Source organism: Protopterus annectens, chromosome 13.part0 (genome assembly GCF_019279795.1).
Source record: "Protopterus annectens isolate FY-2018-M chromosome 13.part0, PAN1.0, whole genome shotgun sequence".
Lineage (NCBI taxonomy): Eukaryota > Metazoa > Chordata > Ceratodontiformes > Protopteridae > Protopterus > Protopterus annectens.
In genome coordinates this window covers 125952375-125964874 of record NC_056747.1, presented here as the reverse complement: position 1 = coordinate 125964874, position 12500 = coordinate 125952375, and positions in this window count along the sequence as shown.

Below are 12500 nucleotides of genomic sequence, written 5' to 3'. Positions count from 1 at the left end.
TTCTTCAGTCCATCCATCCCCTACAATTTCTACCCCTACATTACACTACAATAAAATCACACACTTTAATATAGCATCAGACCTGTTCAACTCCACCACAGTAGAATTATTCACTTACAAATACATACCCAAACACCCTCCACCCCGGTCACCTCACAAACAAAACAAACATGTACTCAAATACCCTGATGTCCATCCAAACCCAGGCCCCAAAGTAAATCAATGAAAAACAGCCATGACAACCCCCTTAACTGATATTTATATCAACCTTGTCCATGCAAAATCAGACCTACTTTTTCTAAACATGAACCTTAGGAGCTTATCAAATAAAATTCATGAATTGCATGCATCCCTCTCTCTTTAGTCCCCAGACATAGCAGTCCTAACTGAAACCTGGTTCAACCCTCAATTAATAGCAATGAGATTCTACCCAAGACTGCAACATCCATAGGTTAGACAGATTAAATAAATGAGGAGGAGGTATAGCAATAATGTATAAAAACAAACTAAAACTCGAATACCTGGACTTATAACCACCAAAACTAAATAATGCTGAGATGTTATTTTCTAAACTAGAATTAAACCCCAACAAATTCATAATCATCATAGCAATGTACATTACCCCTGGCAATGACCGCACCTTAATTGAAGACTTCCTCCACTGGTCACCCACAACCTTGTTACAAAGTTTTTCCACTCAACTAAAAACCTTTGGAGACTCTATAGACAGAATACTTACAAGAATTGACAAAACTGAAGCAAAGGTTTTTAACAATGAGATCAAAATTGACCAGTTACAAAAAGAACAAAAAACTAATGCCACAACTATTCTGGATATGCAGCAGAAACTCTTGGATCTTGAGGCAAGATCCAGGTGCAATAATATTATTCTAAGAGGCATCCCGGAACACATAGATCAAACCACTTTACCTGAAACCATATCTACATTTGCTTTATTTCTAGATAATGTGCCCTTGACAGACCAGATAATAATTGAATGAGCTCATAGAGCCCTGAGACCATCCTATGACAAAACAAATCCGAGAATTGTCTATGCAAAAATTCTTAAATTTCAACATGTAAACAGACTTTTACTTGCAGCTAGAAATAAAAAATATATCCTATGGAATGGATCCAAAATATATCTTTCATCGGATCTTCCAACACTGATAAAAATGGAAAGACAAAAGCTTGCACCCTTTTGCGCATATCTAATTAAAAAACAAATAAAATTTCAGATGAAATACCCAAACACTTTGATATTCCATCATCAGGGGTCCAAATTATTTGCAGTAAACAGCAAGGAAGCTGCTTCGGTGTTCCTTCAAGCGTTCAAAGAATGTCCGGAGGCTATACAACAAAACTGTTAACTTACCTTAAGCCTGGGGCGATGTCCTCTCATTCGGATTCAACATAAAGAGTTCACCTCGCTCCTGTGTCGTCTTTCTACAATGCAGAATTGGAATCCTGCCTTGACCTTGGTTGACTGTTCTGCAGGCCTTCTAGCCTCGGGGCCCCTGGTGGTCCAGTGACTAAAACTTTCATTTTCCGCCATGTTGTCCTGCAGCGCAATAACACTTGACCCCTGCTTTCCCAGGAGTCATAAGGGCTCTTAAAGCTGCAGAGTATGTTAGAATAAGCATCGGTTAGCCCTACTAACCGTAGCTACTCCGTACTTTGCTATATAACCTAAAAATAAACCATGCCTTATTGTAATTTGGGTTTTTGCCTACTAAAACAGCTCCGTTCACCAGCGATCCCAAAACGGAATATGTAGGCTGTACATAAGGCAAATACAGCCTTAATTTATTTCTTCAGCGTAGTTTGAGGTTCAGATCAGATGCTCACATGCAATCCATGTTTCCATGCATTTTATTTTAAATCATGTGTCTAAAGCCAGGTAGAACTAATATGGCATAGGGTACTTGATCTGAATGCTGACATTTTGATACAGTAACACGATTAAAAAGATACAAGCACCCGTTTGTACTACAAATGCCTGACTGTAACTGACCCAATATTAATAGAAAGGGTTCTGGGACACTTTAGATACTTATATCTGCTCTTCAAATGTAGAACAGATAGCATGTGATATGAGTGTATACTAGGACTGAAAGCTGTGGGAGCTTTTTCATCTTTTGGAAAACAGGCTGTGGGTACCTTCTCAATGTTGTACATTATATGGAATTTGTGTTAGTATTATATTAGCAGTTTAAGCCTGATGCTTTGTTGCTACATGTTGTATGATGCCAGGTACTTTTGCTAACCTACTAATTTTGATGTACAGGAGGCCAATTTATAAGAGGGCAGGAATAATTTACATTTTTATCGATTCTGTACAATGGATATATACTTTATATCCAAGAAATGTAAGCTAGGACTCCAGGTTGGATATTCTTTACTACAGGAATGACTTCAATATAAGCAGTTCTGAGATGTCTCTATCTCCTGAATAGGGCATTGTATATTATACCTGGAGTCCTCCGAGTATCACTATAATTCTAGTTCCTCTGTTATCATCCTTTACCCTTGGGGCCTAAGAGGCTCATCACTACATCTTCTGATTAAATAGTTCCATTACAAGAATTTACCTGAATACTATCCTTGATTAACCTTTATTATTAATAATATTAACTAAGTTGTTTTTTTTTTTTCTCCTTTCAGTAAGGGCTTTGATGTCAGCTGTAAAAGAAAAGGTTTATACAATTAACATAACACTAACTTACTTACAAAATAATGGTGTTAAATATCACGGATAGATACAGCTGACCCTTAGATATACAAATTAATAGCTCTCAGTTTAAGATTTAGCTAGCTGAGCTACGAGTCTGGTTACCTACCTGTTTGGGATTGTTATGCATCCTAGATTCTGTTGTTATAGTTGTGTCACTCTGGGATATATTAGTCTCACCTTTTGGGTGAGGTCACACTAACTCTTAATATCCCAGCCCCTTCCGGGCCAATGGAGAGGTGGTTAGGCACAGCATTAAAGCAGGAAGGGTTTCTTATCCTTGCCCAAACACTCTTGTTTAAACTGCTGTTATTCTTAAGCAACTTTACATTCCCCATATCTCATATTTTACTTACTTTTTATAGTATACTGCACAAATGCTTAATATAGAGTCTTGGAACATTAAAGGGTTACAAGCATCCAATTAAAAAAAAAAAACTTTTTATGCATCTGGGGTTTAAATCTGCCTCTAATATTATATTTGTCCAGGAAACTCACCTATTTAACTATTAGTGGGATCAGGACAGAGACAGACTGTGGGTTAAAATGATTATTGCATCTGGAGCTAAATCCAATAGCGCAGGTGTAGCTATAATAATTAAAAATAAATTCATACACATAATTAGTTTTGACACAGACAACAAAGGTAGGTGGTGTTATTTTACTACAACTTGCACTCAATTAGATAAACCTATCTTAATTATTAATATTTATTCCCCATGCTCAGGGCAACAACATTTTATTATGCAGATTTACAAATTACTTTCATTATTTCCTAACCATTATTACATCATAGGGGGGGACTGGAACTCTATCCAGGATCCAAAAAATGACAGGACAAATATTAAAGCTAATTATAATAGATCTGCAACCTTAACCATATCTGAATTGAAAGAAGACAAGAACTTATTTGACCCCTATATCTTTCTAAACGGCACCTCAAAAAATAACAAATTCACCTTCTTTTCTAACTGTAGTAAAAGCTGGTCCAAGCTGGACTTCTTTCTAATCTCTTCAGTATTTAGTAATTTTGACATCTTATTTTTCACGGATCCTGGAAGCCTTTCCGACCACTCCAAGATCTCCCTTTCTATTCACCGGCCTTCTACAAGATCATTAAATAACAAAGCTATTTGGTGGCGTCTAAACCCTAACCTTCTAAAGAAGGAAGAAGTACTCTCCCATGTGGAGTCCTACCTGGATCAATTTCTCCAATCCTGTAATTCCCTCCCAACCTCTTTAGATTGTTCCTGGGCAGCCACCAAGGCAATGATTAGAGGTTTACTCATAAACAAAGCTTCATACTACAAGAAACTATATAATAAAAATGAAACAGATATAACAAATAAAATATATAAGCTCAAAGCAGAAATTCAACTAAAATACTTACCTGAATCTGAGAATGAAATCACTCAACTACAAAAGGAACTTATATCTTTGCAAGCTGAGAACCGTACCTTTCATGAGATAAAAACCTTAGCAAATTATTCGGAACTGGCTCAATTCCCCTCTAAATTTTTAGCCACAGTGATAAACCAAAACAGAACATCACCCTTTATTTCAGAAATATCTTATCAGGGGAAAGAATATCAGAATACGCATGATATTATCAAACTATTCGAATCCTTATACTCTCAACTTTACAGTCCTCCTGAAGGTCCTATCAACAAAGCAGAACTACAAAGCCTCTTCAACAACTTATCCTTCCCCAAGCTAACTAAGAATCAAAAAATGTATTTATTTATTTATTTATTTAACATTTGTTGACTGGGAAAGTCCGACTAGGTTCCACAGATCCTGTTTTCAGTGGAGGCCCGGGGAGAAATGCTCCAGAAGCATGTCTTTAGAATGTGGGAGGAAACCGGAGTACCCGGAGGAAACCCACGTGAATGCAGGGAGAACATGCAAACTCCACACAGAAGGCACCCCAGCCGAGAATCGAACCGGAGAACCTCTTGCTGTGAGGCGACAGCATTAACCGCTGCACCACTGCATCATCAAAAGACTCCCTTGACAGGGAAATTACACAACAAGAAATTATATTGGCAATTAATACATTAAAATCTAACAAATCCCCTGGACCAGATGGCTTCACAGCCGAATTTTATAAATCTTTCACACCCAAAATTTCCAAAGCTCTGCTTCTGCTGTTTAATCATATTATCAGAGTTGGATATAAAGACATCCACCTTAACGTATCTAGAACTATCCTTATCCCTAAACATAATGCTGATTCGAAAAAACCCTGGGAATATAGACCCATCTCTATTGTTAACATGGATATGAAGATCTTGGCCACAATTCTTGCTAATAGACTCTGAAAAAATTACATGGAGCTCTTACTTGCTTGCTTACTTTATGCTTGCTGCTGCTTACTTGCTGTGGGATGGATTTGAAGTATTCTTAAGACACTCAGTCTTGCTGGCTGGATTCTGCTAAGATTTAAAGTCTGGTTATATTTGCATTCACAGTCTGTTGCATACAGAAACTTGCAGAATATACACTGATAAGAGAATATACTTTGCAGCACCTGTCTTTAAGAGCAGTAACCAATAACTTTTATAATAAACCAAACTGGAAAACCGTTGCAGCTTAAAAGTACTGTTCCAACTTTACTTCTCATATAGTACAGATGATGTGAGAGATATAACATTTACCTTAGGACTTGTGTCCTTACCATACCTCTAACCTAGCTGGATTTATACAGCTCTTTATATACAGTTTTAGTCCTGTAGAAACAATACTAAGCTTCCTTGTTTAACAATGTCTTGTAAGAGACCAGCTTTTCTGACAGTGTGAATATCCTGTAACAGTGTCCTGATGTCCATGTAGAAAAACATATTTTTGAGGAAACATATTGTCCTGTATTCTGTTTGAAGAAACATATGTTCTTATGTCAATGCTGATAAACATATCCTGTTTTTTATGAAGAAAAACATATTTTTGAGAAAACACATTGTCAGAGATCAGCTTTTCTGACAGTGCGAACATCCTGTATTTTATTTGGATCTTTGTATAAAAAACATCTGTTGTGCCATATCCTGGTTTTCCATGCAGAAAAACATGTCATTGTTCTTTAAAAGCAGATTTTGTATTTTGCTCTTGCATACATCCTGTTTTGAGTCTGTAAGGAAAATGTCCATTCTTTAAAAGCAGATTTTGTATTTTTGCTCTTGCATACATCCTGTTTTGAGTCTGTAAGGAAAAAATGTCCATTCACCAGATTCCTTTTCCAAGCCATGGTCATTTAGTATGACTGCTGATCACATATTACTAACTGCATTTAAGCAAGCCTTTTCTTTCAGCATATTTACAACATAATTAATTTCAGACTAATATTAATAAAATCTAACAATTCCCTCTGTTTTTAAACATACTCAAAACATTTTATATAGAAAACATAAGAAACAAACCTTTAGTTTGATACAACAAATCAAAATGCAATTTTACATAGTTAATACAGTGATATTAAGTATTACTACCAAACTGAATGTATTTCAAACTTTTTCTTTTGCAGGCCATTCTGTGAAAATATGTTATCAGTTATGAGCTGTGTCTGCTTTAATTTTACTTGATTAGTTTATTATTTTGCAATCATAGAATTTCATTTATGACTTAGAACTGTTTCATTAACTCTTTGCAACTGTTGAATTAACTATAAGAGATTAGATCCATGTGCTTCTGCAAGCATTTATACACTTCTGAAAATATACAGTTTCAATGTCATTTTAAGCATAACATTTTTGAACTGCCCATTAACATCTTGGTTGAATCAGTATGTAAGACTGTTTGCTATTTATGCATTTCAATTTACTAGGTATACTGGACCCATATTTATTACTAGACATTTATTTAATTTGTACTGAATTCTTCTGCATTTGTACATACAAAGACTATCATTTGTACTGAATTCTTCTGCATACAATGACTATAAAGTACATTTAGTCTAATCTTACAAATTTAATAACATTAATATTAAGCAAAATCTTGGAAAATGTTTGTCTCTTTAGAAATATCTAGTGGAATTGATACCAAATTCATATGTCATGTTATTTTAAACTACATACTCAGCAATTATTAAAAATATTCATGCTTTTTATACCAACATTGTTTTGCCAAAAACATATTGAAAATAGTGACCATTCTTGCTATTAGAAACATTTATGCATTTTGCATATCTTTATTCTCTCTTGTATAGCTTTAATAAAGCAATTTTAAATCATTTCTTGTTTTTTAAACCATCTCTTGTATAGCTTTACAATTTAACAGGTTGTAAATACAATTTAATACTAAACAATACAATAATAACCATTATGATAGCTATTAACAACTTGTAAAATATCTTATCCTGTCAGGTTTAATCCAGTTTTCCAGTATTTCTAATACACTAATACCTGTTTTTCCCCCCATAAAAGAGTATTGTCAAAAAGGAATTAGATATTTTTTCCTCTAGCTTTATTTCAGACCCTTGTTTATTTTTTCTGTAGCTTTATTTCAGACCCTTGTGCAGTACTGCTTACACAGTCAGTGTAAAACTGAGAAAGTGCCCCTCCCCTATACAGTCAGTGTAAAACCTGTAGTACTTCAGCACTGTTTACCTGCCATATGCTGTGAGAATATAATGTATGTCAGCCCAACACTTTGGCCATACATTTACGTTATTTGGTTACTAACAAATTATGGACTTTTATTTGATTTGATCATTTGTAGGTATTTACACCCTCCTGCACAATTGATTTGAACTGTATATATACTATAGCCCATTTGCTGGCTGTACTTGATACAGCTGAGGTTTTTTTTTTTGTCCTTTTAACATTTACTTGCAAACAGATTATCAGTGACATCTATGCACAATTGTGGCATTTTATGACAATTACTAAATAGTGTTGCTTGTAAACATTTTAACAAGTATGTTTTAATAACAATGATGCTTTGGAAAAACTCAAGCTACTTGCCTGGCAATCAGTCTTGTTGTTTATCTTATCTTTCCAGCATTTCCTGTAACTATTCATTTAGTCTAGGAAGGTCTGAACTCACATTTTATACTCTGTGAACTATAGTTAATTCTTTTGGCATTTTTCCTTTAATGTGATTGTGATTTGCATAACTATGCATTTATACAACATAAATAGACATTATTTTACAATTACCTTACATAGATTTCAGTACTTTTTATTTTTTTATTTATTTAACTATTTAACTGTCCTGCCATTAATTTTACAAAAACTGTTTGACTAATACCATCTGTGATTTTCTTTTTAAAATTCAGAACTTTAACTGTTTGGTGTTCCTATATAATTATAAACAAATTGTAAAAAACAAAATAGATATTAGCTTAACCAACACATTTATATTTATATTATTTATATTTGCTGTTGTCTGCCTGTTATTCTTGTGTATTGTAACAGATGTACTCTAGATGAAAAGAACACACATGTATGTCTGTCTTGTATATGTATATCTTTATACAAGCATGTCAGTCTTGTGACTTTAAATTTTTATTCTTATTAACTATTTTTATTTAATTTTTATACACTAAAACAGTTTTGTTTACCTTTTGACTGTGCTAAGAATGGCATTCATAAACATATTATAACATAGGTTCTATCAGTAACAGATTTGACTCACATGTGGTGACAGGACATAACTGTTCAACAACAGAATGTAATGGAAACACTTTACCCTTAGTTAATTCTTCAGATCTGTCATGCAATATTATTTTATGGCATAATACACAAAATGCAGTTTTGTTGAAGCAGCACATAAACATTTGTCATATTTCACATGATTTTCTTTGAGATACCAGTCAAATATTGTAATACATTTGCATAATGCCTTACTATCAACCTGCCCTAATAAGGTTTTACATTTACTAATGTGCTGTGTATACCAACATAGCATTTTTTTACATTTTCTTAAATTATGCATGAAAATATCCATAACTGTCTAATCTAATATCCAGGCTGTTTATATCCAAACTGTCAAATAGCAACCATACTAAAAAATGTGACGTAGAAAAAAGTCTTACCAGTGAGCAAGAAAACAGGTGATCAGGCTGTTGTTGCAGATGGCTGGAAATTTTTCAAAGTCACTTTTGAAGCTGGGAAAGCACAACAGGCAGTGGACTGATGGGCTAGTGGATATTCCCCTTTTCTTAGCAAAATTATGAACTTCAGTCTCACTCCGGATGTAGACATCTAAAAACTTTACTACTGCAAGCTGCATAAACTGGAATACTTCTGTTTAGGATTTACACATACGTACAAATGTTAGTTACTGCAATTTAACTGAAGTGACCCTCTGTCCTCCTGTGGTTGAATGCAGATTGTAGGTTCAAATGCAGACTAGCTTGCCATTGAAAAATTAATATGGAGCTAGTCACTCAGCTGCCTCGCCATTGAAAAAATTACATGGAGCTCTTACTTGCTTGCTTACTTTATGCTTGCTGCTGCTTACTTGCTGTGGGATGGATTTGAAGTATTCTTAGACACTCAGTCTTGCTGGCTGGATTCTGCTAAGATTTAAAGTCTGGTTATATTTGCATTCACAGTCTGTTGCATACAGAAACTTGCAGAATATACACTGATAAGAGAATATACTTTGCAGCACCTGTCTTTAAGAGCAGTAACCAATAACTTTTATAATAAACCAAACTGGAAAACTCATATAGTACAGATGATGTGAGAGATATAACATTTACCTTAGGACTTGTGTCATACCTCTAACCTAGCTGGATTTATACAGCTCTTTATATACAGTTTTAGTCCTGTAGAAACAATACTAAGCTTCCTTGTTTAACAATGTCTTGTAAGAGACCAGCTTTTCTGACAGTGTGAATATCCTGTAACAGTGTCCTGATGTCCATGTAGAAAACATATTTTTGAGGAAACATATTGTCCTGTATTCTGTTTGAAGAAACATATGTTCTTATGTCAATGCTGATAAACATATCCTGTTTTTTATGAAGAAAAACATATTTTTGAGAAAACACATTGTCAGAGATCAGCTTTTCTGACAGTACATCCTGTATTTTATTTGGATCTTTGTATAAAAAACATCTGTTGTGCCATATCCTGGTTTTCCATGCAGAAAAACATGTCATTGTTCTTTAAAAGCAGATTTTGTATTTTTGCTCTTGCATACATCCTGTTTTGAGTCTGTGAAAGCAGATTTTGTATTTTTGCTCTTGCATACATCCTGTTTTGAGTCTGTAAGGAAAAAATGTCCATTCAGCAGATTCCTTTTCCAAGCCATGGTCATTTAGTATGACTGCTGATCACATATTACTAACTGCATTTAAGCAAGCCTTTTCTTTCAGCATATTTACAACATAATTAATTTCAGACTAATATTAATAAAATCTAACAGACTCAATGCAGTCATTTCTACTATTGTTTCACCTGAACAATCTGGTTTCATTATGCACAGACAAACAATAGACCACACCCTTAAATTAGACGCTATGATTTCTCTCTCTTCTCTGGCCAAAAGCCCTCTGTACTCTCTAGCAATTGATGCATCCAAAGCCTTCGATCGAATCAGTACATAATTTCTATTTGATATTCTCCCATATTTCAACATACCAAACTTATTTATTAACAAGGTTAAAACTCTGTACTCTAATGCATATACTATATTACAAATAAATAACCAGATATCTAACAGAATTGAAATTCATAATGGTGCTAGGCAAGGATGTCCCTCTCTCCGCTATTATTCAACCTATACATCAAACCCTTATTCTTACTAATCAAACAGAAAACCTACCATCATACTCCTGTTCTATTTAACACTAAACTTCCCCTATCAGCGTATGCTGATGATTTAAACATCTGTTTTACTTTACCTAGTTCCGATCTTGAGAAAATTATGTCCTCCATTAACACCTTTTCCAAATTAGCAAACTACAAACTCAATAGAGATACATCATTAATATTCCCAATAAATATGTCTTCCCCATTCCCAAACATATTCCCTACTTCAGGCATAAACATTAAACAACACTTCCACTACTTGGGAATATTCTTTTTTCAGGAGCATCCAGCTCAATATCAGGGCAGTATGGCTAAATCATGGCTGAGTGTTCAAAATGACTTAAACAGATGGGCCAAAGTTAAACTTCCACTCCTAGCCAGAACTGCAATCATAAAAATGAATATACTTCCTAGATTTCTATATATTTTTAATGCAACAAATATTACACTACACAACAAATTCTTTAAAACTATTTTCTCATTTATTTCAAAATTTATATGGTCCCCCAAATCTGTTAGGATTAGTTACACAAAACTTACATTCCCTAAGGAGCAAGGAGGCCTTGGGTTGCCAGATTTTAAACTATACTATGAAATAATCAATGGGAGTAGAATCATAAACATTGCTTCCTACAATAAGGATTACACTACGTGGTGTCCAGCCTGAGTCATACTTCTTAGCAATTATGTCAAATCTTTAAACCTTAATCTCTCTGCTCTCCCTTTCTTGAATAAAGAAAACTTAGGCAAGACTAAGTTGCATAAATGCATTAAATCTAATATAAAGTCACTACAAAATCTTTTTAGTTCTTTAAACCTGACCCCTGCCTTTAACACTTTACAACCATTACATCTCAACCCTAATCTAAAGATGAACGGCCGTATGGTAAAGCTAGACCAATACCCCCTTCTCAGGAATACAAACATCTCCGACCTCTTCCCCTTCAAGCAACAGACTGTCTCTGATATCAGAATTAACATGAACTTACCCAAAAAATATACAATTATATTAAGACAAATCAGGGAGTTAGTGCATATGTACCTAGACCACCCCATGGTAACTGATAAGGCTATCTCAACTTGCAAGGCACTGTGGAAACTATTCCTCCTTAAAAAGAAAATGACCTCAAATCCCTACAAAGTTATCATGGCCTCCAAAACACATAATGAGTCCATTTTCTCCAAATATTGGTTAAAGCAAGATCCCTCTATTACCCATAACCAGATTTCAAATGCCATAAGAATTAGCGCTAAACACATACCCCTAAAGAAACTTAAATATACCCAGCTCATGGTAATGAACAATGCATACCTTACCCCTGACATAATTAACAAAATATACCCAAATTATTCCCCTCATTGTCAAGTCTGTCAAAATCAAACAGATGATCTCCTACATATATTTTGGAGCTGCAAATGCTCATATAAACTATGGTGTGCCCTGAGAGTCCTACTGGAAAAATTTGGCTACGAAAAATCAACCCTTTCATGGAAATTCACTCTCCTACACATCCCTCCCCCAGGCCTATCAGAGGCGAAATATAGAATTCTGATTTCCATATTTATGTTAGTAAAATACTATCTTCTTCTTCTTCCAGAAGGCACCCCAGCCGAGGATCGAACCAGAGAACCTCTTTTGCTGAGGCGCAATGCTAACCACCACTGCACCACCACCGTGTTCCTATGTTAGTAAAATACTATATCTCTCTTAATTGGAAAAATAGGCCCTTATTATCTTGAGAAGGGTTCAAGACTCTGGCTATTAAACATCTTAAGGCACATAGATACTTGTTCGGCAACATTAACCAGAAACCATATCTTAAAGAATATTGGAGAATGTTATTTGAACATATACTGAAATGAATATCTGATTACTGTACTACCCTTTGTGTTATTCTGGGCAATGTATAAGTGTATATAGTTGCATATGTAGCTTGTTCATGTATGTTTGCTGTTAATGTTTGAATAGAACAATAAAGAGAATTAAAAAAAAGAAGAGTGACACTTTGGAGGGA